The sequence below is a fragment of the Acanthopagrus latus genome, chromosome 20 (genome assembly GCF_904848185.1).
Source record: "Acanthopagrus latus isolate v.2019 chromosome 20, fAcaLat1.1, whole genome shotgun sequence".
NCBI lineage: Eukaryota > Metazoa > Chordata > Actinopteri > Spariformes > Sparidae > Acanthopagrus > Acanthopagrus latus.
The window spans coordinates 16,476,819-16,492,974 of NC_051058.1; the positions used below are offsets into that span (position 1 = coordinate 16,476,819).

At 42.2% G+C, this 16,156-nt stretch overlaps 1 long non-coding RNA gene across 2 annotated transcripts in view; it reads right to left on the reverse strand.

The window, feature by feature from the left end:
- Positions 1–3,521: 3,521 nt before the first annotated feature.
- LOC119009350 overlaps positions 3,522–16,156 on the reverse strand; it is a 33,071-nt gene continuing 20,436 nt past the window's right edge. For both annotated transcript variants that reach the window (XR_005071698.1, XR_005071697.1), the window contains exons 3-5: positions 4,785–4,870; positions 4,295–4,378; positions 3,522–4,132 (exon numbers count right to left, since the gene is read on the reverse strand). This is a non-coding gene — a long non-coding RNA (uncharacterized LOC119009350). The remainder of the gene's footprint in view (positions 4,133–4,294; positions 4,379–4,784; positions 4,871–16,156) is intronic.

Sequence of the window (16,156 nt, forward strand, 5' to 3'; positions counted from 1 at the left end):
GCAGCTGAAAATAGCTATTGTTCTCAAAGGTTTAATAACTTTTGAACCCATACAGGATGAATTTGGGTTAAAAGCATCCTTAGATTATTAAAACTGTCAGCAGAATGTGAAGAAATAACAGTTTTGACTTTGTACATTATGAGATCTACGAATCATGTTGCAGGGATCTCCAGGCTAAGTAGGTTTGCATGCTAACCAGTTAGCCACAAAGCTAACCAAGTCCATAGCTCCTGTGCTGCTAGTTTAAACACCAACTGGTCCCCAGTTGCTTTAGTATGGATTTGACAAATGCCCCCCAATTTTTCCAAGACTTTGAGGTTTAAAGCGACAAATCATGATGTTTTGATGAAAGATAGTTGATTGTTGAGGCCCGTCCTCGTGTCGATATTTTGCATCAGTTGAGTTGTGCAACCCAGAGCATCAGTATTTGATTTGAGGGAAAATATCACGGATTATAACGTTTTTGATTAAACAACAAAGTCAGCAAGCTACAAAGGGCGCTGCTTATTCATTTTCCCATGCAAAAACATTATTGCGTGCGGTTTGCAGTCCACATTCGATCCACTGCTGCATAAACATAAAACATCTCAGTGGATCTTAAGCATTGAAATGTTGTTTTATTTTTATTTCATTGCCATCCTAGAGGAGGAGGTTCGGCGTAGCCCCCCATATAAGACCTTCTCACGTTGAACTCTGACCTGCTCACTATACTCACACATTCACAGGCAGAGTTCACAGCGAGTCTCTGCGGAGAGCCGAGAAACTCACTATCCACACTGCGGTCTCCGGAGACACACATCTATCAATCTCTAGATGAATTATTGAAGGCACACCACCCCCACCATGTTTCTTACATGGGCTGGAATTAGTGGCTGTTGCAGGGGTGCGAGCGCCGGCGCCGCATTGAGATTCGGGGGGCGAATTTGTTGCGATTTTTGATGTTTTTGCTCATGCCGTGTGCGTAGCTTGGCCGTTTTTCTATTTGTCAATCCCCTGCTTATACCTCGGTTGCTTTCCCTTGACACTTGTCTCCCACCCTGTAGACGCTTATCAAAACTGATTTCCCTGCTCACACTATGCTCAGACGCCTGTTTTGATGCCTCGGCTCAGAGGTTCACTTTCAATTTCCCCGCTAAGTTACAGCAATTTAATTTCTCAGTCTTTTTGTTTTTTTTGTTTAGTTTTGTTTTGGTTACATTTGTGGAAAACAGCGCACACAGATTAAAATTCCGGGCTTTCTCGGTTGAATTTGTGGAAAATCCGGTGACATGAAAGCATTCTAGGGGTGAGGAATAGTGTGACACAAAAAAAATCAGCATAAGACCTCCTCACAGTTGTCACGGCGTGCCCCGACGTTGCCCCCCCGCAATGTCACAGCATTCGAGGTTGTCGCAGAGGTCAGTGTGCCACAATGGCTTCATCTCCCCTACTCAGAGGCTGAAACATGCCCAACATGCATGAAAGCCGCACACACACACGCACACACACACACACACACACACACACACACACACACACACACACACACACACACACACGATCTCCTTTTGCTAATGAGGTGGCAGGGCCTCACCACGAAAGGATAAAGAGGGGGTGAACAGCTCAGACCCCCAATGGGTCCGCTTGAACTTGTGAAATAGGATTGACACTGCGCTCAAAATGAGCTCCCGCCATGTCGGAACAGCAGACTGAAGCCCCCCAGGAGGCTAAGTTGAGTCAATTCCCCTAATGATGTTTGTAATTTAGGAGGCTAATGACATGCACTATGAACTGGAAGATTACGTCTAGGAGATGCCTCTCGGAGTCAAGTGTTAGAATAAATGCCTCAGAGAATCAGACACCAGCGCAGACGGTGGGAATAAACATTCAAAACCCTCGAGATACAGCGGTGTTGGAACTTGAGTCAAGAGTCCTTGGTATGGATCCACTGATTTTTTAAAAATAATAATAATAATAATGATGCATCAATTTGTTGATTTAGCCGTCCAGACCGCAAGTTTACCATTTCGATTCTCGCCAACTACTTTGACAGTGTTGTTTTTGACCACAGAGGGCAGCTGTTTTACAAAAACGTCAAAGAAAGCTGATGTATTCAACATCAAACAGCAGACAAACACATGAGGCAACTAGCCGGTGAGCATACTGGAACATCCAGCAGCTAAACAGCTGAATATTTGTTAAGTATTAATATTGCTCTTACACTGCATGATATGCTAATATTCAACTCTTTATAGCCAAGTTCACCAACTTAGAAATGGATTATATGTCTGTGTTGTGCTCAGAACTTGTCCTGAGTGATCAGAGAGTATCAAACACCACCCTACTCTTGAAACTAATTCTAGTAAAAATGCAAACACATTTATGTGCAAGCAAACAAGCATTTAACTTACTGCACCACAGATGTATGTATGTGAACGCACCAAACTGTCAATTCTGTAAATATGCTATAGTATTTCTTTTAAAGGCGCTCTGTGGCCGGGAGTGCTATTTATGTTAGCGGACTCCTTTTCTAAACTAACATTTCTGGACAAACTACTGTTGCTCTCTGTCAGAAGCAATAAACAACTTGGACAAATCGTCCACAGGCTGAGAGGGACGAGGAAGGTCTCATTTTTCATCTCACATTGCAAAATGATCACACATGGCCGGTAAAAAAAAGCAATAAATACATGTACGTTTATACAGATTGTTACAGAGGATCCCTTTGAATCAATGTAAACCACTGTTTTACATACAGTGTATACATTCATTATTTCTCAGATAAACGGCATTCATGCTCCTACACAACCATGTTACGCAAATCGCAACAGAGTTCTCTCTGTTCCCCCTCCAGCGCCACACGATGACTGTTCTCGCAATTTTTATCTGAAGTCCCCGTGACTGGTAAATGGACTCACATTTGCATAAAACACATTTAGCTAATAGGTTAAGGGTCACAGCAGTTTGTTTTAAAGGTTGTGAGGAGTAAACACTGTGGGATCCAACAGATGTTTTGCGTCCCCCACCCCCTCTTAGATTTTTGGCCCCTGAGTACTGTAGAGCTGCTAATTTTGTGTTTACCCTTTGGGGTGCACTGAGGCCTGCTTCCTGTGGGACGAGGATGTCTCCTAATCGTCGGACATGTTAAGTGCCGTGTGTGTATGTGGTGGTTATGGATGAGTAAGCTCGCCGTGGATGCGCGCGCATTCTGTCGGCCCTGTGTGTGCGTGCCAAGCATTTGCGCGGGAGCAAAGCCGGATAGGAGCCATGGCGACAGGAACGCAGCATGATATGCATACGCAACACGTTGATATGATTACTCCGCAGGCTGCTCCCTGTGTTTTAGGCTGGTCATTAACAACCTATTTGAAGACTTTGTCAATAGGTGCCAAGACAACAAGCGGCAACATCGCCCCCTCTGCGCTCGACTTCCCCCTCCCACCCCCCACCCCACCATCCACTTGCCTTTCTTTTCTCTCATTAATATGGAAATGAGTCGCTCATTGTTGTTAGTGGGGAAGAAAGCTGTCATGTCTTTGGTGACAGGCTCAATGGATGTGTTTGGATTGCGGGGCTTGCTGTTTTCCGAGAGCATGTCTTATCTTTGTTTAGGCAGCGAATCAAAAATGTAAACATCACTTCATTAGCATCTGTCAGGAAGCTTAACGGTATGATTTTTAATACATGGCTAAACCCTCTGAATAGGCAAACAGGCCTCGTTATTCTGTCTCTTCGTTTTTATCTCCAGTTTGTGTCGTAGTTAATTTCTCAAAGGGAAACTTACTTAATCCTCCGCGTTCGCTCGGCGAGAGCCACGTCGTGCAGCTCTGCTCTATCCCTCTGCTAGACTAGAGCAGAGCTGCTTTATTGTACTTTACCATGCTGTTTGGTGGTCACCCTTACACTTTTTCCCCTCTCGCGGGCCAAAATAAATCACAGCTAATTTCTGATTTTTTTTTTCAAAGCAGATCCAACAAGATTTCTTTGCAAAAAGTCAGAAATATGAATAAAACATAAATTACACACACTGTTCTTAACCTTTAAGAGAGACCAAAGGGAGACTTGTGTTTGGCCAATCACTGCCGCTATCAGCTTCGCACTTCATCCACTTCATCAAGGCTGTCTCCAGACCCGGCATTTGCTTCAAGTGCACCTGCACATTGTGGAGTGATATTATAATTACTGGGACATGACCAAAAGCAGGAGATTAGGTAAATGCAGCTTCTCATCTTAAGTAAGTGTTTTGTTTATATCCAGGTTTTTTTGACTGTCGCAAGGCTGCATGCACATCAGAGCTCATACTGTATATCCTTACTCTTCACGGGCCCTGAAGGCATCGTCACTGGGCTGTTTTCTGCAGCTGCGATCTCACACAGAGCACCTCTCAGATCGGGTCACACTGCGGACGAATATATATGTTAGAGGCCAAAGTTCTCTGCGAAAAAAAAAGAAAAACACTAAAAGAGAAGCAGTGACGGAGCAGCACTGAGAGGATGTGATAGATTTAAGTGAGTGAATGTCAGCTGCTCCTCGGGGAGGTATGTGGAATAATAGGCTGTGATTTGAGCCGCACACTCTCGCGTCAAAGCATCGGGTCAATCTGTGAGTTTATCTCGAACAAAGAGGACAAAGATCAGTGATTGCAGTCTTCTGGCTGAGTGATAGGAGTTCTGTTGTTGTTGTCAAGCATTTTTTGGATGTTTCAACGGGTATGGAAAAAATCAATTTAAAGGGATTAGGTAAGTGAGCAGCAAAACAAAGGGGTTAATGTATGTGGTGGTGGTCGTACACAATTTTTCTCTTACCATTTATCCATCTAGTTGTCACATGTCAGTTGTCTAGTTGTTTGAGCTGCAAAAGTTGTCTGAGAAGTCAGCTTGTTGAGCTCAAACTGCAAAAAAATAAAAAATAAAAAAATATCTCTCTCTCTATATATATAGATAACAAGAATATAATTAATGGAATACAAATGGCACATTGAGCAATTTCATTATGGAGGCAATACACAGAGTGACTGAATAAATGCTATATGATGTGTAATGAATGTCTGACAAAAGAACAATGAATACTGACATATTTACATTACATGATATTGAATACATCTCGATGAAATATTCATGAACAAACACAGTAAACAGTAAATACAGAATAATACATCAGTGAATAAACAGAGAAAAAGGAATGATCGCCACCATTTACAAGATTACACAGTTCTTTGCCTGGGTGTCCATGAGCTAACTGTGTGGCTTGTTTAAAAGCCACTACCCGTGTTATTATGGACTCACTGCATTTCTCACGAGACCTGCCCTCCCACTCTGCCTCTGAGCAGCTTATGTGTATTGTCTTTTGTACGACGAAAGCCTCGTGGTCCTGGTACACCGTGCTGAATGCACCAACATCATGTTTTTTTTTTTTTGATGGGAGAAGGCAAGAAACGCGGTGAAGTTCAACTGGTGGTTGAAGAGGTTGGTCTGTTTACAGGGGAAACTACGTCCTATCCCCGCTGAGCAATTGATTCCCACCTCTGACTGTATTCTTCTACATCGCAGCACAGGTATGGGATTCTTAGTATTCAGAGCCATCAGCCACATGAAAGTGAAAGAAACAGGATTCAGTTGAAATAATTAAAGCTGCACTGATAAATGACCCGGGAGACCTCTTGAGACTGTGTTGAAGGTATCTAGTTAAATGACTGTAACTGACAGCCGCAAGCCAATCAGAAACAAACACTATCTGTGGCCTTTTCAACTCTGCCGAAAGACGAGCGTAATTGTTGTCACAGTTATCAGAAATCCAAGTCTTTTGTCACACTTTAACAAAGAATTGACAACTTGGTCCACATTGATTAGCCAAATCTGCCATCCTGTGAAAAGAGTGTAACTCAGACATAATTATATACGAGAGTCCTCTCAAATAGATTTTTTCACTTTTAAACAACTTCAGACTTTTGTTGCGTTCCTAATTGTCCATTCAGAAGTTGTTCCAGTCGCTGAAGTGCCTTTATGTGATACGGGGGAGAGAGGAGGGGAAGGGATGAATGTGTGCGCAATGTTTTTGCATTTGTATTCCTCTATCCATCTCCCTTTTTGTCAGAACAGTTTCATTTCCATGTCAGTGATTTATGTAGGGAGATAGTAGAGAGCCTGTTAATGGGATATTTTTTTTTGCTCTCCTCATGAACAACAACATGTCAAAATGAAGATAAAAAACAAACCCAAATGCTTGCCGGGGGAACAAATTAGGTCTTGTGGCAATATTGCAAGAAAGAAAAAAAAAGGAAAAGAAAAAAACGCTTTTCCATCATGCCACTCTAAACTCATAAACATCCGAGCATCTTGGATTTGATGTGCATCTTCTCATTTAAAAACAACTGGGCAGTAATTGAAATTCAAATGTTTTTACCTTGGAACCGCACTGGATCATTCCTGTTTAAGATGAAAACAGCAATCGTAATGGAATGCAAAGCTATTTTTGGATATTGCCAATAAGCTAAATAGGTGCAGTTTCTTGCAAAACAAGTCTAATTTTCATATTCCGAAAACAATTTACGAGCAATTTTCTTAGAGATACAAGGTTCCCAAACGTATGGAGCTGTCATTTTCACCTCTAGTTAGAATGTCATTGTTTCTTTTTATAACAGTAATATGCCTTCTCATATCAAAAAAGGAACCTTGGTGTACCAGGACCACAAGGCTTTTCGTCATATGAAAACAATAGATACAGCCGAGCAGAGTAGAGGCTCTTGCAAGAAATGAAGTGGGGTCCATAATAACGCAGGTTGTGGCTCTTCAACCAGCCACCTAATGGATGCCTCATGGACACCCAGGCGAGCAAAGCCCTCCCACATCTTCTCCATCTCCTCTGACTTGAAGACCTGGATAATCTTGTAGATGGTGACGATCATCCCTTTCCTGAAACCCTGTATTTACTGATTGATTTATTACTATTTAATTGGAAAAAGTTTAAATATCTTAATTTCTCACTCATCCCTGCCCAGTCACCAGTATAAAATGTTCGCAATGTACATTTCTACTGATTGTCCACGTATCAAATCAGCATTTCCACAATACGCGTCCTCAGTTTTGTGACGTGAGCAGAGGTGTAAGCAAGAGACAAACCAATTAAAACTCCTGAGATGGAGGTTGTATGACTGTGACACTGGTTCCAGATCCCGGCTTTGCCAAGATGGCTGCTATGTGAGCTGACCTTCTCCATTAGAGGGCAGTGGTCAGATGGTCGGCAAGACAGCTTCCAAGCAGAAGAGTACCGTTCAAGCCAAAAAGTCCATTCAAATCGATAGTCAAGGAATATTTCAAAACAGATGCAAGACTTCCCACAGGCAGTGCTGTATATTTTTTTGTGTAGTGTGAGTTTATTTGGTACAAAGAGAAAGAAAACCAGCCGCTGCCTCCCCTAGTCCGACTGACTCCAAGGCTGCCATCTTTTGTTGCAGTTTTTCCTGGAGGTGGAGTGGAGTGCCTTTGGAAGATTGCGGGTGGCGCTGACAGAATCTGAAGTGGGTCGTCCACTAACCTCAGCCCCCTGGAGTACAGTGGGTCTGGGCCAGAGCGGGAAGGGAGCGGTGTCCTGCTGAGACGCCGAGTCTGGTCTGGAGGTAATGGGCAGAAGGGAAAAAGAGCCTTGCCTGTGGCGTGGCACAAAATGAATTACTGCCATCTTTCTGCTCCTCTGCCTCACAGTGAGAGTAGAGTCTGGAGGGCCAGATAACAAGGGCACAGAACCACAAACTCAAGCAAAATGGAGAACTGCCCAAGAAAAAAATAAAAAAAGAAAGCTGTCTGGTGGAGTTAATATCATGTCATTTGTGATGATTTGGCCGAACTTATGATGAGGTCATCCTCATTTTAGTGTTAATGTCAGCCCAGACAGTGGAGAGCAGGGTGGTGGCAATGACTGGAACCTTTTCTTTTTCTCTCTTTTTTTTATTTATTTCTGAGCTCCCACTCTTCTCATTTAGGCTAAGAGGACATGGTGTGATTCTTTCTTTTCCAGTGGTGTGTTTCAACACTCTTGTGCCGCAGAGATAAGACTGTCATATGCTGAAAACGCTACGCAAATAGACACTTTCATAGACGGGCTTCCTGAGTGCAATTGTTGACAGTATGATACATGGCTGAGGCCGACGGGTCTGCCCGTCAGGGAGCAACTCCACTGGTTTCAAATAGAACTCAGGTTGTATGGAAACTTATGAGCAAATTACTCTCTTTTCACTTAATTTATTATCTAAGTAAACCACTTCCAAATAATGTTATGGTTTCAAAAGCTAATTCACATCTTCTTAAAGGAGATCTATCATGCTTTTCCTTCTTTCCCCCTTCCCTTTGGTGTTTAAAAGAGCTTCTTGTGCATGTGAAAGATCTTGAAAGTTAAAAAGTTCAAAGCCTGTCCTGAGACGCTTCATCAGTAGTCTCACCTTTAATTCCGTGACTTTGTGCAATTTTCACCTAGCGGAAGGTCCAGTGTAAGGGTTTAATTAGCACAGTTGCTCTGTTGATGTTAGATGTCCTGGCTCAGACTTGTGTGAATTGACCAATCAGAAGAGACTGGGTCTTTGGGAGTAGGGGGGCCTTAAAGAGATAAGGGCTTAAACAGCGCATTTCAGACCAAAAGGGAAAATAGTGCTGAAGAACTAGACAGTATAAAAAACTTTTTTGAGCATTAAATTATGTTAACTGATTCTAGAAATATCCCAAAATAAAATGAACAACCTGAAAATGAGCATAATATGTCTCTTTTGAGTACAGCATGATATTAATTTAGTAAATTATGGTTCCATTTACAGCAAAATGGATGATAAAGCGGGACAGGCTTTAGGGCATGGCCACCTTGTGTTTGACAAAGCACTACCATGGCGTGTCCACAGGTTCTCAGTCAGATCCAATCAGGATATGCTTCCCAGGTCCACTGTCTTTTACAAGAATGGTAATCACACTCCAACATGACAAAACAAAAAGGCAACTGCAGTAATGCCAAACTTGAGACTTCACAAACCAATGGGGGATGTCGTCATGGGTTTTACACTTGAGTGCAGCACAAGTGTCTCAAATAAGTATTTTTCTTGCCGTCCATCACAAAAAGATCAAGTAAATAAATGACAAAGTCTGGCAGCTAACAGATTTTTCCGCTGCATTCTCCCTTCCCGTGTCAAAGGTTTGAAAAATAGCAGCAGAGGTACGGAGTATAAATCAGTGACCTGTACAACAAACTGTCACCTGTAATTTATAGACCAGATTCAATATTTCACACACATCAATGTTTTCTCCCTTTCCACTGTGCGTGTGCACATGTTTATCTAGGTAGCTGAGCGTCCGTGTGGTGATCTAAGTAATTTCCTATAAACATGATTTAAATTTCCTCAGGGATCAATACTCCACCGCCATGAATCTCGCGCTCTTTGATGCTCGTTTTGTGTACTCTGCTTGCCCACCGGGTTTGTATGTTGTGGTTACCGTGGTCAGGAGGAGGATGTAAGACGACACGTCCAACCTTAAGAGCTTCCTGAAGAGGAAGTACTCACTAATACAGCCGATCAATGAGAGATAGGTTCGTGTAGTCCCCGCACAATTTATGGTTAAGCATTTTTTCTCCTGCAGGTTTTTTTTTTTTTTTTTTTTTTTTTTTAATACGCATTAAATCTTTCAGCAAATTCAATTGAAGTCAGCAAAAACTACAGAGAACCAGTGAATCAGCACAGGCTCCTTCATCAAAAACCCATCCTGAATGCGTTCGAGTGGGGCATGACTAGCCGGAGTGAGGGGAGGAAAAAAAAAAAAAGAGAGAGAAGGCAGAAAAATGGCTGCATAATTAGGTCAAAGCATGAGGAAACTGTTGAGTTGCATTTCGATTCATCTCACCTTGCCCCGTTCTGAACATGTCACCTGCATGCAAATGATTCCCTTTCTTGTCTACCCGAGAGGGAAAGAAGAAGAAGAAGAAGAAAAAAAAGAACTACTTGAATTCATTGATGCCATTGTCTGGTATTAGATACAATCAATCTGGTGAGTGGGTGGGGAAGCAGGATGAGGGGCCCGCGGAGATTAAACAGAAGCCTCACCACGGTTGTTCCAAAAACAAAATAAATCCATTCATCCAATTAGAAGCTGCACAATATTCCAAAGGAAAAAAAAATGAGTTGGACGAGAGCTTCTCTACTAATTTACACCCTGTTTTCAATCTGAATATCCTAATAGACCGGACAAGATTACAGGCCACATCAAAGTCCGCAGGACTTAAAAAACAAATAAGCCAGAGTGACTGGGTGGCACGGCATATTCAAAGTGAGCTGAAAATATGCAAAACTGGGTACACAGAATCAGCTGCACTTGCATAATGAATTCTTGTAACTTGAGCCGCGGTTTCGAGAAGGAAAATTGGCTGAATTTTTTCAGCTATGATTATCCGTTTTCTCCGACACTTTTATGTTACATTATGCCATCATGCATTATTTTGTCCCCCCGATTGAGATTTTTTCCCTTTTTCATCCTGCGAGACAGAAGATGCCGTCTGTGCTATTCATCCCCTCCGATCCCTCTCTCTCTCCCTTCGGATTAAAATGAGTTTAGCTGTTCAACTTTGATTAACACCCAGCGCTCCCCATCCCGCCGAGCAACTCCCTCTGTTTGATGAATCTGGCCCTGTTTGTTTCCCCTGTTCCTCCCGGTGTGTGATGCATGACAGCACTCCCCTCCCCACCCCCAACCACCCACCCCCTCAAAATGCAGCTTTATTCCACACAGGGGAAACAGGAGGCAGTGCAGGCAGCGGTTTTTTTTTTTCCTTCTTCTTTTCTGAGAGCACTTTAAAAAAAAAAGCTTGTGGAAAAGAAAGGAAGGCGCACAGATGAATGCTACTTTTTTTTTTCTTTTTCGCAGAGGCAGAAAAGTGGTTCGCGGTGGTCATCCGGTGCAGATGTGATGCATGTAGGAAAGTGAACAAGAAAGGCTTGTGTACTGTACCCCGGAGCTCCGGCTAAACTCTTAACCCCCTGCAGGTGTGTTGCATCTCGTAGCCTTGCAGACACACACAGTGTCACACACTATTAGACTCCCTATTCTGTCATTCCGTGAGCCATTTGATTTTTATTTCACCCACGGATGCCGTATCTGCTGCTTAAACCTGCCTGTCAAGATGTTAATGGAGAGTGCTCTGAGGGTAACATCTGTCTCATTTACAACGGTTTCACGTTCACAGGGTCTTTTGAGATAGAAATGAACTGATGAAAGCGATGAGGAAAATCAAAACCTTTGATAAATTCAGCAAGGCCGTAGTCATAATATTCATATTCTATACTGTGCTTAAAAAGCCCTGCCAAGATATTGCAGCCTGTCCTCATCAGAAAAACACTGTATAGGCTGAAAATGAAAGCAGCTTAAAATGACCCAAATCGGCAACCTCTGTTCTAACTATTACAGCTGCGAAGGGGGAAGTGAGAAGAAATAGCATAAAGAGTGAAAAATCAGTGGGGTGGAAGGTTGGATAAATCAAGCACTGGACTTTCATTCAGGCAGCCGCTGCTCATGTTGAGTGTGAAGCCATAAGTCAACAGTGAGTTCTTTTAACTTGCGAATGTTAAATGAATTGTTAATCTGTTAAATAACTTAATGAAGTGACATATGTACATCCTAACAGAAGTGAGGAACATAGAGATTTTAACCCAAACCACAATGTTTTCCTAAACCCAGCCAAGTACCCAAAGTCCCTAAACCTAACAAAGTAGTTTTAGTTCCTACACCTAACCAAGTAATTTCACTTGTTAAACTTAACCAAGTAGTTTTAATGCGTAAATCTAATAAACAGTGAAGGTACAACAGTTTACTCTGTAATGGTCTTGTTGTTTTGCAAAGGGTGATACGTGTAGTTTTGTCAGACACTGAAAATCAACTTTTTACGTCTTAAAGGCACGAGGATGTGTTCATATATTGATATAAAAAACACAGATAAAAATTAGCTATGCTACGAAGGGCAACCATGCGCCGTAGACTTGTAGGGGAAGCAGACTTGTAGGCTACTAGCTTGAATAGTAGTGTTGTGTTTGGATAAGTGTAAGCACTTTAATTAGTTGGCCTTTATTTATAGGGACTGTCATCATGAGTAAGAGGAAGGGTGATGGTGACATTAGTCAGCCATTTTTGGGGGGCAGTCTCAGAAGAGGAAAAGTGGGTTGAGAGCATCGAGAAGATGAGTTCCAGTCAGATGATACAAGAATACAGTAGTACAAGAGATGAGTCAGTGTTTCCTGATATAACAATTATTGCCATTCCGATCAGAAATGGTTGGTTATCAATTCCTGAACGTTATGGCAAAGCCGCGGCTTACCACCAATGATATTTATTTCATGTTCACTCTGGTGTGTTCAGAGTAAAGAGAGAGCCAGATGAATTTGGAATTCAGAAATAATGAATAAAATGCTAAAAGCAAAAAAAAAAAAAAAAAAAAAAAAGGAACCAATTTCGGGTCAATCACCGATACTGAAATGTGTCAAAACGAAACCAGACCTCCTACATTCACACCTTTTTCGGAACTTACCTTGGAAAGTCTCCAAGAGGCAAACAATGAAATTCATACAATATATAATAATGACACCATCACCCACCTGGAGAGCTGACTAGCAGGGTGGTGGTGTGTGCGCGTGTGTGTGTGCGTGCGTGCGTGTGTGTGTGTGTGTGTGTGTGTGTGTGGGGGGGGGGGGGGTTGCACAATGAGCCCTCTGATGTCATGCTGCTGGTAATTTGTTCTGAAACAAGAGGGGAAATATTGCTGCGCTGTCACTGCAGTGTCAAGCCTCACGCTGCAGGACAGATTTCGCTGACACGTCGTATCCTCTGGAAAAAGTCGCAAGTCAGTGCTATTCCCAGCAGGCCTCAGACATGGCCGGGGGAAACGGGGGGGGGGGGGGAGACACATTTACTGTACGTTCGAGGTCTAACTTTAACTCTCTGACACGGCGCCACATAAGCTCCAGAATACAAAAAAGGCAATAAAGCAATTAGAATAAGCTACGCTGCGTCTCCTCCAGTGAGCGACCTCCCCTCTCCTCTGTAAAGGAGTCAAACAGAGCCACCATCCAGAAATCAATGAAGCGCTCCTCATGAAGGGATTGTCAAATTCAAGTCTGTGCAATTTGTTTTGTGATAACTCTGCAGGCCCATGCATGGAATCAATATGCGGGCCTGTGGCAAAAAGAGAGGGGGAGAAGGGGGGTGGGGGCTTGAATGTGTATTGATTCGTACTCAGAAGCATTAAAAGTACAGAATTTGGAAGCGTTAACCTTTGATTGTCGGTGCGTTTACATCGGCTTTTAAAGTTTATTTCACACCGAGGTGGAGGCTGATATATTCCACATGAGAAATAAAGAAACGGAAATGGCAGGAAGTGGAGTGTTACAACACTGCCATCCACTCGTTTGCCCTGCAGCTTGACCTTCTCAGACAATCACCCTGCACTGCTTTTTAAAACACATAAATCACGGAACAAGGCTTGGAAGGGTGGCCAGTAATTGTGATTAAAAGCATAACCTGCAGAGCTGGCCTTATAAAAAGCTGGAAGAACCACCAGCAACAACTTTCCAGTCGGGAGGTCATCGTCTGAATCTGCCTCTGAACTCACTTCTCCTTCCCCCGGTTTAAATTTAATAACGCCCCCCCTCCGACTCCTTGCATCCGTCTGCTAAAATGTCAGGTCATAAATACGCTCCCAAGTTAGAGAATGAATATTTAATAGAGCAATGTAAGGTTGCCTTTACATTGTTTGCTTCCCTTGCGTTATGCAACATCTCTTTTGCATAATGGCGGACACATCCTCATACCTTCCTTATAATGGCGGGTTTGTTTATTTATTCATGTATTGCTAAACTAGCATGAGGCCTTCCTAAAACGTAATTGCAATTCAGTGAAATACCAAATAGTGAACTAAATGCATTGCAGGAAGAAGAAATAGGATATCTAAAATCAATAATTTCATCAATATGGAAAGTGTGACTTAATCAGGGGACTCAGAAAATAATCATTTGTGGCATGACATCTGTGTTCAGGGATCGTGTGTGTGCTGATTGAATTCAAACAGAAAGTCATTTCAAATCTACCAGCGCCAAGTGTAAGGTTTGTCATATAAATTAAAAGTTTATTACTGGATTCAAATTCAGTGATGATGTGTTTGGGCATAATTGTTACAGAGTGGCCAGTTTTGTTAAAAACTAACTCATTTATAGATTTACAAAGGATATATGTAGATACTGTTTTAACCATGACTGAACAGGGCAACGAGGGATCCAGACTTCTGTCGTACCATCACACTTTGGTTAGGGTTTAGGCAAGAAACCTACTTGGTTAGGTTTAGGAAAACATCATGGTTTGGGTTATAGTAACTTTGTTAATTACAGCTAACTTCAGTACGTAACGTTACGGAAATACGCCTGTGAGCACCTTTGCTAACCCTAACCTTACGTCGCATACCTGATGTCACTTAACTGCATCTGTAAGTTCAACCAACTCACCTTTGACTTTTGGTCACACGTTGGACACAGACAGCAGTCTCCCGGTTGAAAGTCCTGCACTTGTTTGACCGGACTACCATCTAGAACCCCTCCCTACGTGGGCTTTGAGGTTCTTGATACTACCTTACTTGACTTCCTCCTTTTTGGTACTGTAATAATTACTATGGTCACCCAAAACAAACATGAATATGGCTTGTAATAAGCAGGTTGTTCTCAGTCATATTATTGTGTTTTTAGAGCTGCGTTTAACACTGACGTCCAACATACAAATACATGCAAGCAGGTACAGTAAGTGTTGGTTCATATCTCTTCCTGTGATAGAAAAGGCCTTTTTGTCTTGCTCACACGGAAATGTCTGTTTTGAAGGATATAAGTCAATTAACCCCAAAGGCCAGTGTTTTTTTTTTTTTGTTTTTTTTTGCCACCTCCTCCCCTCGTCACTTCATTTAAGAGAAACAAAAAAAAACCCAACATCCCCACGATGAGAAATAGCAGGCAGCCCTCCCTTTTCGTGGAAAATCATTACACAATCTGAGAGAGAATAGAATATTCTGTGCCCAGGCTTGCCTCCTGTTATTGCACCATTAATAACTTCTGCTGCTGCCAACGAGACAACACCAAGCTTGGTTGGAGAGGAGCCGGCTAATGCAGTCAGTAAATTAAAACCATCGGCGTTCGTTTTCATGAGAAAGACCTATCCCTGTTGTCAGAGGTTGGGCTTTTTGTTTTTCCCCCCTCTCATCCTCCTACCCAGTGCATCTATTTGTGTTCGACTTTTTGAAAGAATTACTGCATTTCTCATTTTCCACAGAGCAAACAAACCCCCTTAAAAAACAGCAATACACATCAAAACTGCTGCATTTCCTTTAGCTGCTGACTTTAACTTGACTGCCGGAATGAAAATGTTTTTCCGATGAAGAGATTGGCGTTATAAAGCGGTGGGGGGGAACGTATAATGTGCTTCTTTTTTGAAAAATAATTAACATCATGCAAACAATCCTGCACACATTTATGTCAGGAATCACAATGAGATGGAAAGCATGAGAGCGACTAATCTCACCGATCATCTCCACGTACTCATTAATGTGTCATTAATGATGTTTCTCGGCTTGATCGGTGGAAACCTTTCGAAAAAGTTTCAACTTTGTAATTAAAAGCAAATGCCACGTAAGGCTCGGCGTCCTATTAGCTCGGTATGTTCATATGTGCAATTTAATTATGTAGAGTCTCCAGCTTCATTGTGATGTATGGTTGTTATAGAAACTACACTTGCTGCAGCTAGGTCTTTTTTTTTAAATGAAATAAGCCCCGGCTTATACAAAACATAAGCAAAATGAGAATGACTTATATGACCTTCATTAAAATTAGCGCCCATATTCAAGAGCAGGGAGGTTAGGTTAAGAAATACACATATAAATAATGTATCAAGTTCATTACACATGCTCCTAGTTATGTGCTTCCCCTGTGTGTTTCGTGCATCAGAAATTAAAAGCAGGAGAAAACACGAGTATAGCTAAAAAAAAAAAAAAAAAAAAAAAATTGCAGAGAGACCACAACTCCTAATCTGTGAAATTGGATGAATTTAAGTTGCCTACCAAATGGGATTAAATTGTATTGGCTGCAGTTTGCTGAGAGGGGGGCATGTGTGAAAGGAATGGATACGGA